Below are 13,465 nucleotides of genomic sequence, written 5' to 3'. Positions count from 1 at the left end.
TAACTTATTATATTCGTTTTGTAGTGTACTTAGGCAGTTGTATGAAAACTAAAACACATTCATTATATACTGGCCCCTATTTATCTGAAAGCGTCAAGTACACGAAACCTCTTATACGAAACCTCTCGTGATTCCTCACCTGAAAGCACGTAAGTTGATCATCATTTAGTTAACGCTTCATGTTTACCTGAAATGGAAAAGTAAGCGTTCTAGTGAAATACGAAGGTGTAAATGATTTCTAAAATATGACAATATATTAAAGTGGGCGTGATAATATATTAACATTTAAGAGATTCTGAGGAAAGGTAGGAGTTCATAGAAGAATAAATTTTGTATACAGAGTAGTATGTAGTGCCTGGAGTTTTCAACAGTACCTAAATGTTGCTGTATGTACATATAACTTAGTGTGAAACAAAAAATTGTAATAATGTATCGCATATAAGAAGCGCCGTGTTCTCGATTATACATGAGAGAGGATGAAGTGTAAATTGTGAGATTTGCTAGAAAAATATTTGAATAAATGTTTATCCTGCATTCAGTATATATCTTTATAAGTGTGTCTGCGCCAACGTAGAGTTTTTCCATTGGAGGTAATAGCATTGTTGAATTCTTCTTAGTGCTTTAGATCGTTGCGTGGATTCTCACTGTAGTGTAGCATTACTGATGGAATTAATATTTCATTTTTCACATATTTTATCAAGTGTCTTTGACGGTGCTCATCTCCTGATGATTTTCTATCGAAAACAAGCTCGAAACTTTGAGGAACTTGTGATCTGCAAACAATTACATTGTTCATTTTTCAGTCTATAATTTTTCCTCGTGGGATTTTCCTCTTGTTTGCGCTCAGTCAGAAAGCTTTGTGTTTTAGTTCTGGAAGCACACGGAGCCGACCGAGCTAGAAGGTGTTCGCGGTAGTAATTAAAAAGAGATTTTCATCTCTAGCAAAACGCACTCAGGTCTCATTCATCGCCACCTAACAAATTTTATCATCCGAAACATCTTTTGCGACCTATTTCTTGTCAGTTTCTTCTTGCAGACCCTATTTTAAATAGCAACCTTCATGCTACTGATACATCTTGAGATTAATAGAATTTGTTGAGACGTCAGGTTTTTAGAGTCTCCCCGGAATTAGTGTTGTGTTGTAAATCTGTTGGTGTGGGAAGGTACGGAGGCGGTAGACAAGCCACACTTTGCATCTAAATGGTTCAAGCCCTCCAGCCAGAGTGCTCAATTTATATGCACTATCCTCCCAAAATTACGCCACTTAATAATACACTATGGACGTGCTGGCTCGGCAAGATAAATGCTGCTGGCTTCTTAATGATGATTACGTGGAATCACAACCAAATAATTGCGCATGAATTTATAATAATGCACAGCTGGTCAATGCCCCAGTGATACCGAGTATAAACACTCAACCATGACCCCACCGCCAAGGCTGGAACGTAATAAATAATGTTAACGCAAAGTCATATGGAGTGTAGTCGTTGCCGTGGCACATTTGAATTAGGTTAGGCGATCATCTGCCATTAATCAAGAGATTAATTTTGAGTGGTCTGCGTAGAACGCATATGTGGCTCAAGAGAAGTATCTGATTTCTGGCGAATTAAGTCAACTGTGCATACTACTCTTAGTCAATTGTTTCCTGGAATTGTAGTATTTTCTTCAGTTTCAATAAAATGATCCTGCGCATCTAGAAGCATGAAAACTTCTCAGGATAAACGAGCTTTCAGATAGGGAACTACTTTAGTAATTATATTACACAGGAAACCCTAGCACGGTAAGAAAAATTGACGCCGAAGAACAAATTCATCATACTTGTCTACGATCACTTATTATAAATAAACACGATTAAGGATGTAAATCGTCTTCAAATGAGTCCTGAGGATGTGCACATTTCAAATTCTAGTCCAGGGTATTCCTGTGATAATCATGGTGAATAATAATTTGCTATAATCTTATCTCACGATAACAGGAGGGAAGTAAATAGCAATTCTTCACGAAGTGTAATGAAATTCATGATACATACAACAAGTTCTGTTTATAAATTTACTGATGTTCCCCTCGTAGCTCGACGAATAAGTAATTTTTTTTTTACAGTCAATACTCAATACCATATCTTAAATCTTAGATAGCCACTTCAAATTCCTGAGAAATACATTCTTTTTGCTGTTCATGCACTTTCGGCCTCGACACGTTACGCTTTAAGGACTCCATTGAATCAATGTGATCAACATTTGTTTTTTCTCTTTTTTCCCACTTACTTCGACAAACAAATAGTTCTCAGCCTTGACTAAAAAAAATTCGTAGCTTTTCCGTCGTACTTCCTAGTAGGCACGAACTCGAATGTAAATTATATCATACCCGTCCTGATGCACATTTTTAATTTTTGTCTTAGCAGAAAGTGGTCTAGATATTCGTAGTTGTAGCCATCCTGTCTCATGTTACCTGCTACATTCCCCACCATTTCTACAGAAATATTGAGGCGGTAACTGAAGTTCACTTGATACCTGGAATATCGGTATAGCAACCAAATACCACGTAATAATTACTGTTTTTGTCCTTTCTGTAATTTGATTTTCTTTCATTTTTTCTTAACGGAACATACAAATAAATGACCTGAGATATTTACAGAAAAGGAGCAGATCCGAGTAAAGTGAAACATAACGGAACACTAACTTTTGTCCTTTCTTTTTTAGAATTTTCTGTGATTTATTGTCATTACCAGTGGTGAAATTTGATCAAGACAAGTGGTACGTACGCATTGTCTGGAAGCACATGGCGCACGCCGATCGCTGTTTTTCATCACTAATTGTTTGGAAAGCTGTACGTTTACAGAGGTCGGAAAATATCGTAAATGCGAGGTTGGTTTCAATTCGACGAACGTGTCATCTTTAAAGGTTACATTCGGTTTTATTGAAGCCTAGTTACTCATCACGAAAAAAGTCACCTGCGAGAGCAAACAATATCATACAGTATTACATTTATTGAATTTTCTCCGATTCATTAAAATACTACTTATGAGCATAGAGACAGATGGTTTGATCATAGGTTTCCCGTTGATTAATAAAGTTAGTAGTCTTATCGACGGCGTGCCTCTTATTCCGACAGAAAACACGTGTTGCAATAGCAGCCTTAACATCCAAAAATCATTCAGTAAGATTTATATGTGGTGGACATTTTACACAGCTGTGTTAGTCAGTAAACGATGAACATGAGAAAGAATGGTCTCTTCATGAAGGTACATTTCCTGTTGTTAACCACGCCTGTATAGAAACAAAAATACGATTAATAGCGTCGGCAGATAGGTCGAAACTGCTGGCAGAGAAATCAGCGATCAATAAAATGTCTGTTTCGACGCTACTGCTTCTGAATCCCCTATAGTTTTTAGATTGTTAAACCGTTAAAAAAAGTTACGTGGAATTTATTGATCGTTGAATGAAATCCAACAGCAATATTTTTTCTGCTGTACTTACAAAGGAAGCCATCGCTTTTCGTGGTTTTCCTATCGAAGAAATCTATTTTATATTGTTGAACCTGGTTATAGCGGCGGATATAAAAATGACGCTACCATAGTCAATATTATAGCAGAAAAGCTTCGTTTCTTTAAAGCACAAAATAAAGAATCACTGTGTTATTTGCAATTTATAACGCAGGGATTGACCTAAGATAATATTGTAACTAAAGAGATTGTTATTTCATTGGCTTACTCATATATCTTTTTTCTGGTTAGAAGAATGCTACTGCTGCGGTAGTATCAAATTATTTCGGGAAAGGAGTGAGGCGATTTTTCTCATCAGTGTCAAGTTTTCATCTTTCCTGTCGATGTTTTTGCTGTAGAAATTGTTTCACAAGTGCTCCCCTAATTGCGAATGGCAAACCTTGATGTAAAAGCTGTGTATTTTCATTGGAGTGAAAGATTTTTGAACAGTTTTCCAACCTTTCTCCTCGTTTGCATCAGCCATATCTACGTATTACAAACCCATAAAACTTCTGAGTTCCGTTTTTAACAGATAACTACATAAGGAACGCCGTTTTCACTTTGTTACTTACGCTAGAAATGTTAATATGAAAATACGTGAGCAGATGACACTATGAACACAGAATTTGACGTGGTGCAAAATACTGAGCACTTTATTAATCACACCTTAAGGAAACTACATAGAAGCCGACATACATGTCCAGTTCGTACTTCTGCTCGGTTTCATTAAGATCTCGACGCTAAATCTTTGGGTTAATTTTTTTTCATCCCTGATTTTTAACGTGAACCTAGATTATCTCTACAGAGGATGAGAAACACACCGAGGTAGCTGAGCAACAGACAGTTGGAAGCATTCTCAGAAGGATCAAATTTGGATTCGATCACGTGCAGTTATCCCGTCGTCCACGACTTTCGGAGGTTCTACTATAGTTTTCATAAGCACCTGAGTTTTGATCTGTACCTTTCAGCCGAGCAAGGAGAGTGGGAGTAAATTCCCATAAACGATTTCTACCGCCAACACTTTGCACGTCGTAGGTATTGCACCTAAATTTGTGTGCTGAATTCCCCACCTCTGGAATGACCCGTTTCTGCTAAGTCAATGGATGCAGCACTTTAGGCCACTTTTTAAGATACAGCGTATATGAGTATAACGACAAAATTAATTAAAAAGAATGATTTTGGTTACAGGCTACCGGTCATGCTGACACTGAATAAGTTGTTACCTTTGCACATTATCGACAACCTTTTGAGGCAGTATCTCTCATGCAGTGAACGGATCAAATTAAGTTCCATTTCTTACCTCGTAAACTTACGTGAAACATCTACAGCCCTGCTCATATTTTAGTATCTCTCCAAGGTCATGCCATCTGCAGTGGTGTAATATGGTCTTTCGCAGTCAGATTCTCTTACCAAATACTTTTTAATTCCCACTTTCTTCGTCACAGACTAAACAAATGCTTTTTTCCACGTTCTTATTTACAGATAGCCTAAATCTGTTAGTACCATTATTAATACCTATTAGTCTTCTAATCTGTTTGGTAGATTAAGGTATTAAAACTCCGAATGTTCGTCGGTTCTAAAGTTTCATTTGCCTCGTAGCTTGTCTTTCTCCTCTGGGAATACTTGTGTATGTAAAAAGCACAAAATCCTGCCGCGGTCCGAACATCATGACTGCCAAGATAAGCTAGTTTTCAGGAGAAAAATGGTCAGTCTTGTGGCTGCTTTCCTCTTCATGTTATTAGTGAGCGTGTGTGGCTCCGTCATACAAATTATTATCATGTCGACGGATACTGAGACGTAACACAGCCATCCAGTGCCTGTTTTCGGTGGCGTTATCCTTGGAGACATGGTGTTCGTCTAATACCTAAGACGTTAAGAAGAAAACAAATTCTACATTGCTATTCCATATCACCACATATTACACCATGGTCATTTTTAATCTTTCATCCGTTTCGATAATTCTATGGTAAATTTCCAAATACAGATTATTTAAGACTTTGTGGCGACCAACAGCTGCCTTTACCAAGTGTGTCATTATTGTTACACACCATAATTCCTTCCCACCGTGGGGGATATCTTTGACGCTTTTACGAAACTACTGAAACACGTTACATTCTCACATTTAAAAAACTCTGTTATCGAACAGGAAAGTATCCTGATAGCATATTCCTAAAAAGAACTCTTAAGTCATTCAACAGTGGAAAAACGCTCAGACGCTAGACAAAAATCTTGAGGCTGCAATTTTATTAAATATCAAACACTAATTTCAGTGCGTTGTTTCGAGTTGATTGCTTTTAGAGCTGGCTTCTAATACGAAATACATAGCGACTACATGTGTGAAAGCACTGGAGATAGTTGCCAGTCGCCAGTTGTTGAGATATCCTCGCAACTATTTGTTTCATCTCTGTCTTAGGGTCACTGAGAGTTGCGTCATCTGATCTTCGCTGCTTGTAGGAAACGTAACATCGGGATAATGTATTAAGAATTTGTAACATATATGATGTCAAAATGCGCTAATAGTTCAAGTTTAATCACCGGTGTCATTCGTTTTCTCAGTGTCTTATGGAATGTTCATATTCCTCTCCCGCCACTCTATTCACCCTGTGAATAAGCCAAACAAATCAAACAAAGAAATTTGTATTCTGAGTAAACTCCAAAGAAACTGTATGACCTGAAAAATAAAAAAAAATCGTACAAATTTTGTTTTATTTTAAAAATCTTGGACTTATTTCGAAGCATTATACCTCTGTCACCAGGTGTATGCCATTAAAATTAATATACCATAAATCTTGATTTTTAAAATTACTGTCAGAGGACAGAGTGATCAAAAATAGTCTGAGAAGCCTATAAGGGATTTGCAGGGTAGGCTGTGCTCAGAAATAATTCTTAAGAGAAAAATTCGATGCGTTACTCCCAGATTCAAGCGGCCCGGCAGATAAAATTAGTCTCTGTAAGTCCATCTTTCTACAGATGGTTGCGGGATCTCTGCTGCTCAATATAAAATGTCCAATCAAAACATCTTCATCCCTTTAAATTTAAAGTTGTTATTCTATCTGAGTAACAAGTTTCAGGGCTACATTACGCCGTGAATCGGCAAGTGATGATCGAAGGCACTGCTGCTTCAAAAATCCACGGTTACCATTCACTGAATGCTGACCCCTAGTTTGACTGGACCGAAGTTGCGATTCTTCCTACATGTCGGTCAGGGGGCCTGAAGATGGCTTAATGTAGCTCCGAAACTGGTTGCCCAAATAAAATAACAACTGGAAATTTAGACGGCTGTAGGTGTTTTGATTCGACATTTTAGATAAAATTAGTGTCAAAGGTTCTGCTAGCCAAGACGATAGCCCACTAGACTGCTCAGACTTTGGCTCGGGTTCGACCCTTACAAGCGCCCCACGTCCAGTTATTGTATCGCTCTGTTGTTCGATTTCCAAAGAATAAATTTTGGCATAACCGTCTACGGCGGGCAGCTTGGCGATCGCAGCGGCCTCGTTGGCTAACTTCAATGCTAATTATCGAGTAATTTTCTTAACAATTATTTCTCAGCACAACCTACCCTGTAGCACAATTACAAGCTTTTCAGACTGTTTCTGATCATTGACTCTCTAAATCATTTCGTCCGTAAAAGGTTAATTGAAATAGCGGACTGATTTAGGGCAGTCCAGGTGGTAGAAAGTGTGTGACGGACTGTCGCAGTTTTTTTAATAACAGAGGGTTCGTTTTAGCCTTCATCTAATATCAGAGCTTTCCTGCAGTGTGGTGGTTGCCACTCCATATCTTGTTCAGTGCTGGAGGAACAAAATGGTTGGCTGCTTAGTCTCCAGCTCTCCACAGTGTGGTTACACGTATAGCTAGGGGTACAAGCTGAGGATACTGAAATGTTTGGCTCCCAGAGCAAAGAAGTCATCCCAGATCGCAGAAAGGTCGTCTCTATAAAAGGATTGAGGGAGAGGAGTTTTTATGCTCTTCAGCCGTAACCCATCACGAAAATTATCTATCACTTTTCTCCTCCCACTTGTAGTAACGTTCGTACAGACTATTCAGAAAGCTACCACGAATGTCCGAACATGAGCTGTAACCAGCTTTCATGAATGACTTACATATTTTATTAATTGAGCACTATCTACGACGGTAAAGAGTCTGTTTGTAATTCTTTGTTGTGAATTCTACGTTGCGTCAGATTGAAAGCCTGTGGTTTGGACTCCAGGAATTCTCTAACTGATAGACAGCTTTAGGTTCGACGGAGGTGATGCAACTGACTAACACACACATTTAGGTATTTGCGAGACTTTCTACAAAGTTAATTTAAGTAATGACTGGCGGTAAAACCTCCTAAATTTATTAGCACATTACAGCTCAGAAACAGACTCGCCAAAAGTCTCCACTTTTGCATAAACATCCCATTTATCTATAACAAATTTTATTCGTTTCCCGCAATTTATGGAACAATTTGGAGTCCTCGCAAACGGGATGTATGTAAATCTAAATATTACACTGTCGTCCAGATTAAAATAGTTGATAACGTGCATACCTTGGTTTCTTGTATACAACTGTACATCTGGCTGCATATAAATGACAACAGTGACTGGACGTTTTTAATGACCGCTAGGCTCTGTTGGGTCGGCCTATATCGCTTGATTTAATCCACTATAAAAACAATAATATTCTTTAAATATTAGAGAATATATTAGGATTTGTTGAGGCTGCCGGAATTAGTAATATACGAAATCGTCAAATTGTGCATTGTCGATGACGAAATTGTTAAAGCAAGAGCATTTATTCTTGTAATAGAATTAAACTAAGAAGAAATATGGCAAGTTCATCAAGAATTCATGACGGTTTTAGGAAAATTTCTGTGATCTTCGACGGGAAGAGAACCTGGACCGTAAATAAGGTGCCTTGCCACAGTCTTCCTTTCCTCTCTCGTTGCATCTCGTGTGGCCAAATCCGAACTAAGCTGCCGTCCTAGGGACCCGCAGTCTACATTTTCAAAATTGCGCTCACCGTAAAGTTTACTTTGGTATTTTTACGCGTCCATTTCACCTTTAGCAGAACATAAAAAACAAATTTATGGAATATCAGATATGTTTATTATATCCTACCGGTTCCCGTGAGATCACCGAAGTTAAGCGCTGTCGGGCGTGGCCGTCACTTGGGTGGGTGACCACCCAGGCCGCCATGCGCTGTTGCCATTTTTAGAGGTGCACTCAGCCTCGTGATGCCAATTGAGGAGCTACTCGACCGAATAGTAGCGGCTTCGGTCAAGAATACCATCATTACGACCGGGAGAGCGGTGTGCTGACCCCACGCCCCTCCTATCCGCATCCTCCTCTGAGGATGACACGGCGGTCGGATGGTCCCGATGGGCCACTTGTGGCCTGTAGAAGGAGTGGTTAATTATATCCTAGACACATTGATTATGATTTACGATGTGATTTTTTAGATGTTGCTGGCATGACTAATAGAATAAACAGTTCCAGATGTACAGCTGGCTTGACGATTCTATAAAAGAGCCAACCCCGCTGAAAAATCAAGAAGTTGGTTTACGTTGATGTGTATTTCTGCACTGTACACAGATTTTCGTAAATTTGCTCTATTGCCGGTTTGAACTCGCTTCTCTTCACTGAATTCTGAAAAATTACTGAAAAATCACTACAATAATTTCATAATCAGAGTCAAAAGTTTATTTTAAAAACGTGCAATTTACCTCCTCCAATATTCCACTGCATACACACATACACTTAAGTTATGGCTCGGATACAGAAATATTAATGTTTATAATTTATTAAATGCTCTAGTCGTATATCTTCCTGATACCTGAAATAAATTGGTGACTGTTTATCCCACAGCTCGAAATCTTTGCTTCGGTATAGTTATCATTCATTGGCCGTTAATACCGCAGTATGACGTCCATATTTCGTTTGGCTGCATAAATAGATGGTTGATTGAACCATTAAGAGAATTTAAAGATGGTACCAATGTGTCTATTCGGTTGTGTCACGCATTCTACGTTACTATAAAACACCAAACTTGTCAGTAAATACTCTTCCACTTTGAGAAAAGCTAAGGCGACTGTGGCCCAGTGCAGCTCGGACACACAACTCGATTAGCCCTACCAAAACTCCTTTAGAGTGTGTTTATTTAGGACCGCTGCGAGCATTGCATAATAATTTTGGAGCGTGACATACAGTAATCTTATCGAGAACGTTTACAATCTGCTGTGCATTTAGCGACATGTAAACACAACTGCTCACTCGGAGTCATTTTCGTCGCCTGGGATAGCGTATAGTGTTTTCTTATGGAACCATCAAAACGACATATCGATATTTTTATGGTTATTATCACAAACGTGTCTCAGAGGCAGCAAAATCTTTATTTAATGTGTGATAAACATTCTTGTTTCGTATCTAATATTAACTTTCTCTTTCTGGAGTGAACCAACAGACTAGGATAATCAGTGTGGTTCACTTAGAGACCAATTCTACATTAAAACGATAATAGGGAGAGTGCTATCAACTTGTCTCTTAGTAAAAGAATCCATCTGCATATGTCACGATACCACGTTTTGCTACTGATATAAACATTAGCGATTTGTTTGGTTTGTGGTTCAGTGCACCTGTACACCTCATCTATAATTGAATCGTAACTATTAACTGTACGAATGGCCCTTCTGAACAGAAGGTAAACGTTTATTCTGTGCAATGATCCCAGATTAACGTGCTAGAAGATATTTCATTTATATACAGAAATATTTTATCTCAGTCGGCCTCCATCTAACTGTTATAAAATAAATAAGAAACCATCTATGTTTCTGCACAAGTTGAAGAAGTTCTTTAATGACCAGAATATTTATCGAATATATGTCACATCAAATAAAACAAAGAACACTTGTCTACCGGAAAGTCATTCTTGTATATAGATGTCAACAATCTTGGGGTAATTGTGAGTGGAATGGTAAAGAGAACTGATAGGGTTGATCTTTCTTTCCTCAGCATCGCAGCAGTTGTGGGTCGCTGATCGAATAACAAGATATACACCTGACATTTGGCCTGCCTCAACGTTATGCAAATTCGATTGTAGACGAAACTTGACACAAAGTATCGCATTTAAGCCAAATGTATATTTTCCATTCTTGTTGAACTAATTATCTATGGCATGTTTCATCTAAAGATTTAGAATATTGCACTTATTAAATGTTTTAAGGTAAAGATGAACCAAAAATATTATCCCACAGCTTATATGTTGGGTGTTAAATGTGTTTATGGAATTCGACTATTTTGAAAATAATTGTTGAAACCGTGTTTGCTGTAAACATTATTTATGGGCAGTTATAACTTGCTCTTATATGAAAACTCTACATGTGTAATGCTGCCTAAACGAAATTAGTATCGTAGTGTAACATATGTGATTAATCATGTAATCAGTTGTTGTAATGACAGTTTTACAGCCGAAAATGTTATCTATATTTTCTCTTCTCTGTTGGCACGCAATAGTACTTCCTCTGTTAAGAGCGAATGTGCTTCTTGAGATTGGTGTCTTGACAGTTGTTCGTAACTGCCTCCCAGAGTGAGAAACTTAAGATCACCCGATCGGTTGGTCGGGTATTTACAAAATATAAAAATTACCACTTAAAAAATCTCTATGGAATGCTGATTCATGTATTTGTATCTCTGTAGAGCCGTAATTATTCTTAAAGAGTTCTTTGTGTACCATATACGTTCACTGTATATTTTGTTATTGTAATTCATGTTTTATACGAAAATAAATGCCGTTTATGTTGTGAAAACTGTTTTAATATGCATTATGTCCTTAACAGCCTGTACTGGTACCAGTGAATTGAAACTAACTTTTAAAGTTTACAGTGATTCTCCAAGTGCAAATTTCTTGTGGATAACAGCGATTCGAAAACCCAAAGAATATGATGATCACCCAAGAAAGACTAAGAACAAGAAAGTCCGCAGCATTATTTACAAACATAGTACAGAGAGATCACTGCTTTCATAAAAGTGAGCGGCCATGGATGTAATAATACACTTGGTTCTCTTTCTACTGAAGACAGTTGCTGACGGTGGATCAGTTGCTTCTCCAATTACGTCCCAGAAATCTGCTTCAGCTCGAAGGAATCTTCGGGTTTTAATTACATTTGTCCGCATGTGACACATTGTGATGTCAAGAAGAGATTAAAAGCATAGATGATCAATCTTACCTTCCGAAAACAAATATTTGATAAAGTAACCAACTGTTGCCTTAAAAGCCTTTATTATACGCCACATCAATTCAAATCGCTTTGATAGTGACCGTGATAAAAACGTTTCAGAAATATTATATCCGAATCTAGAGTTCTGCTGTATTGACGGCTCAACTACCGAAGAAATCTCACACATGGTGAGTGAAGGAACTGACAGGTCAACGGCCAATCCAAGAGCGAATTGGTATCTTGTATAAAAGCAGTCTTGGAAACTTCCCTTGCAAGACGATGACGAGTATTTATCCACAGATATCGTTAAATTGGGGCCGGCCGCTGTGGCCGAGCAGTTCTAGGCGCTCAGTCCGGAACCGCAAGACTGCTACGGTCGCAGGTTCGAATCCTGCCTCGGGCATGGATGTGTGTGATGTCCTTAGGTTAGTTAGGTTTAAGTAGTTCTGAGTTCTAGGGGACAGATGACCACAGATGTTAAGTCCCATAGTGCTTAGAACCATTTGATCCATTAAATTAGGGGTATCGTAGCAGGCGAACTTCGTTGATATAACGCTTGCTGCCAAGAGCATCTATAGCTTGGATTGTCTAGAATCCTGGTACCTCGAACCATCATGTTTGGTGTTCATAAAATACGACACAAGACAATACATTCTAGAAACTGATCTTATTTTAATTTGGACTGTAGAGGTGAAGGTCTGTTCCTGGAATGCAATGACTTGTGACATATTTCACAAATATTCATGGATAATCTGACTCTATACGGCCCCGGTCTTCCAACACGCATCACTGTAGTTTTACGCAGTAAGAAATCTGCAGTTCCACAGTACAGCGATCATATATCTGCAGTTTGGTCGCATGACGTTTTTACTGACGTGAGGAACCAAGGGATTTAAAGTATCACGCGGTTGTCAGTTTTGTCTGGAGCAAACTGTACGCTTCAATCCTTTACCAAAATATTAAATAATTCTAATCCTACACGACGAAAGCTGCTTATAAAAATTGATGCGAAGTAGGCTGGAATATTTCTCAAGCATCTCGGGCTCCTATAAACAAGATAAATTTGCAAAGTGTATCAGTGGTCACAGGCTCATTCAGTTATATTGTTGGCCATTAAAATTGCATAACCAGGGAGGATACAAAATTCGGATTTCATTCCAACATTCACGAAGTGTTCGCTTCCGTTAGTTCGGTATTTGCCTGCGGGGTGTGGCTTTCAGGAAGATACAGGGACTATGTATACATATACAGTGAACAGCCAAAACATTATGACCACTGCGCCGGCCGGAGTGGCCGAGCGGTCCTAGGCGCTACAGTCTAGAACCGCGCGACCGCCACTGTCGCAGGTTCGAATCCTGCCTCGGTCATGGATGTGTGTAATGTCCTTAGGTTAGTTAGGTTTAAGTAGTTCTAAGTTCTAGGGGACTGATGGCCTCAGAAGTTAAGTCCCATGGTACTCAGAGCCATTTGAACCATTTGACCATTGCCCACCGATACTTTTGATGCCGCCTGGTGGTGTTACGCTCACGCGGCGCGTGGACAAAAGTAAGTAAGAGGAGCAGACACGGAAGGGGTATCACCGTTGCGAACATATGGCATGCAGATGGGAAATCCACTGAGATAAACGACTTCAACAAAGGGCAGATTATTATTACGCATAGCCTGCAAACGAATATCTCGAAAACGGTGAAGCTAGTCGAATATTCACGTGCTACTGTCGTGAGCATCTACGGGAAGAAGTAGGAGGACTGTGAAACTACCATTATGTGCTACATGGTTGGACG

Source organism: Schistocerca gregaria, chromosome X (genome assembly GCF_023897955.1).
Source record: "Schistocerca gregaria isolate iqSchGreg1 chromosome X, iqSchGreg1.2, whole genome shotgun sequence".
NCBI classification, from domain to species: domain Eukaryota; kingdom Metazoa; phylum Arthropoda; class Insecta; order Orthoptera; family Acrididae; genus Schistocerca; species Schistocerca gregaria.
The sequence above is the reverse complement of the archived record's forward strand: the minus strand, read 5'-3'. Positions refer to the sequence as shown.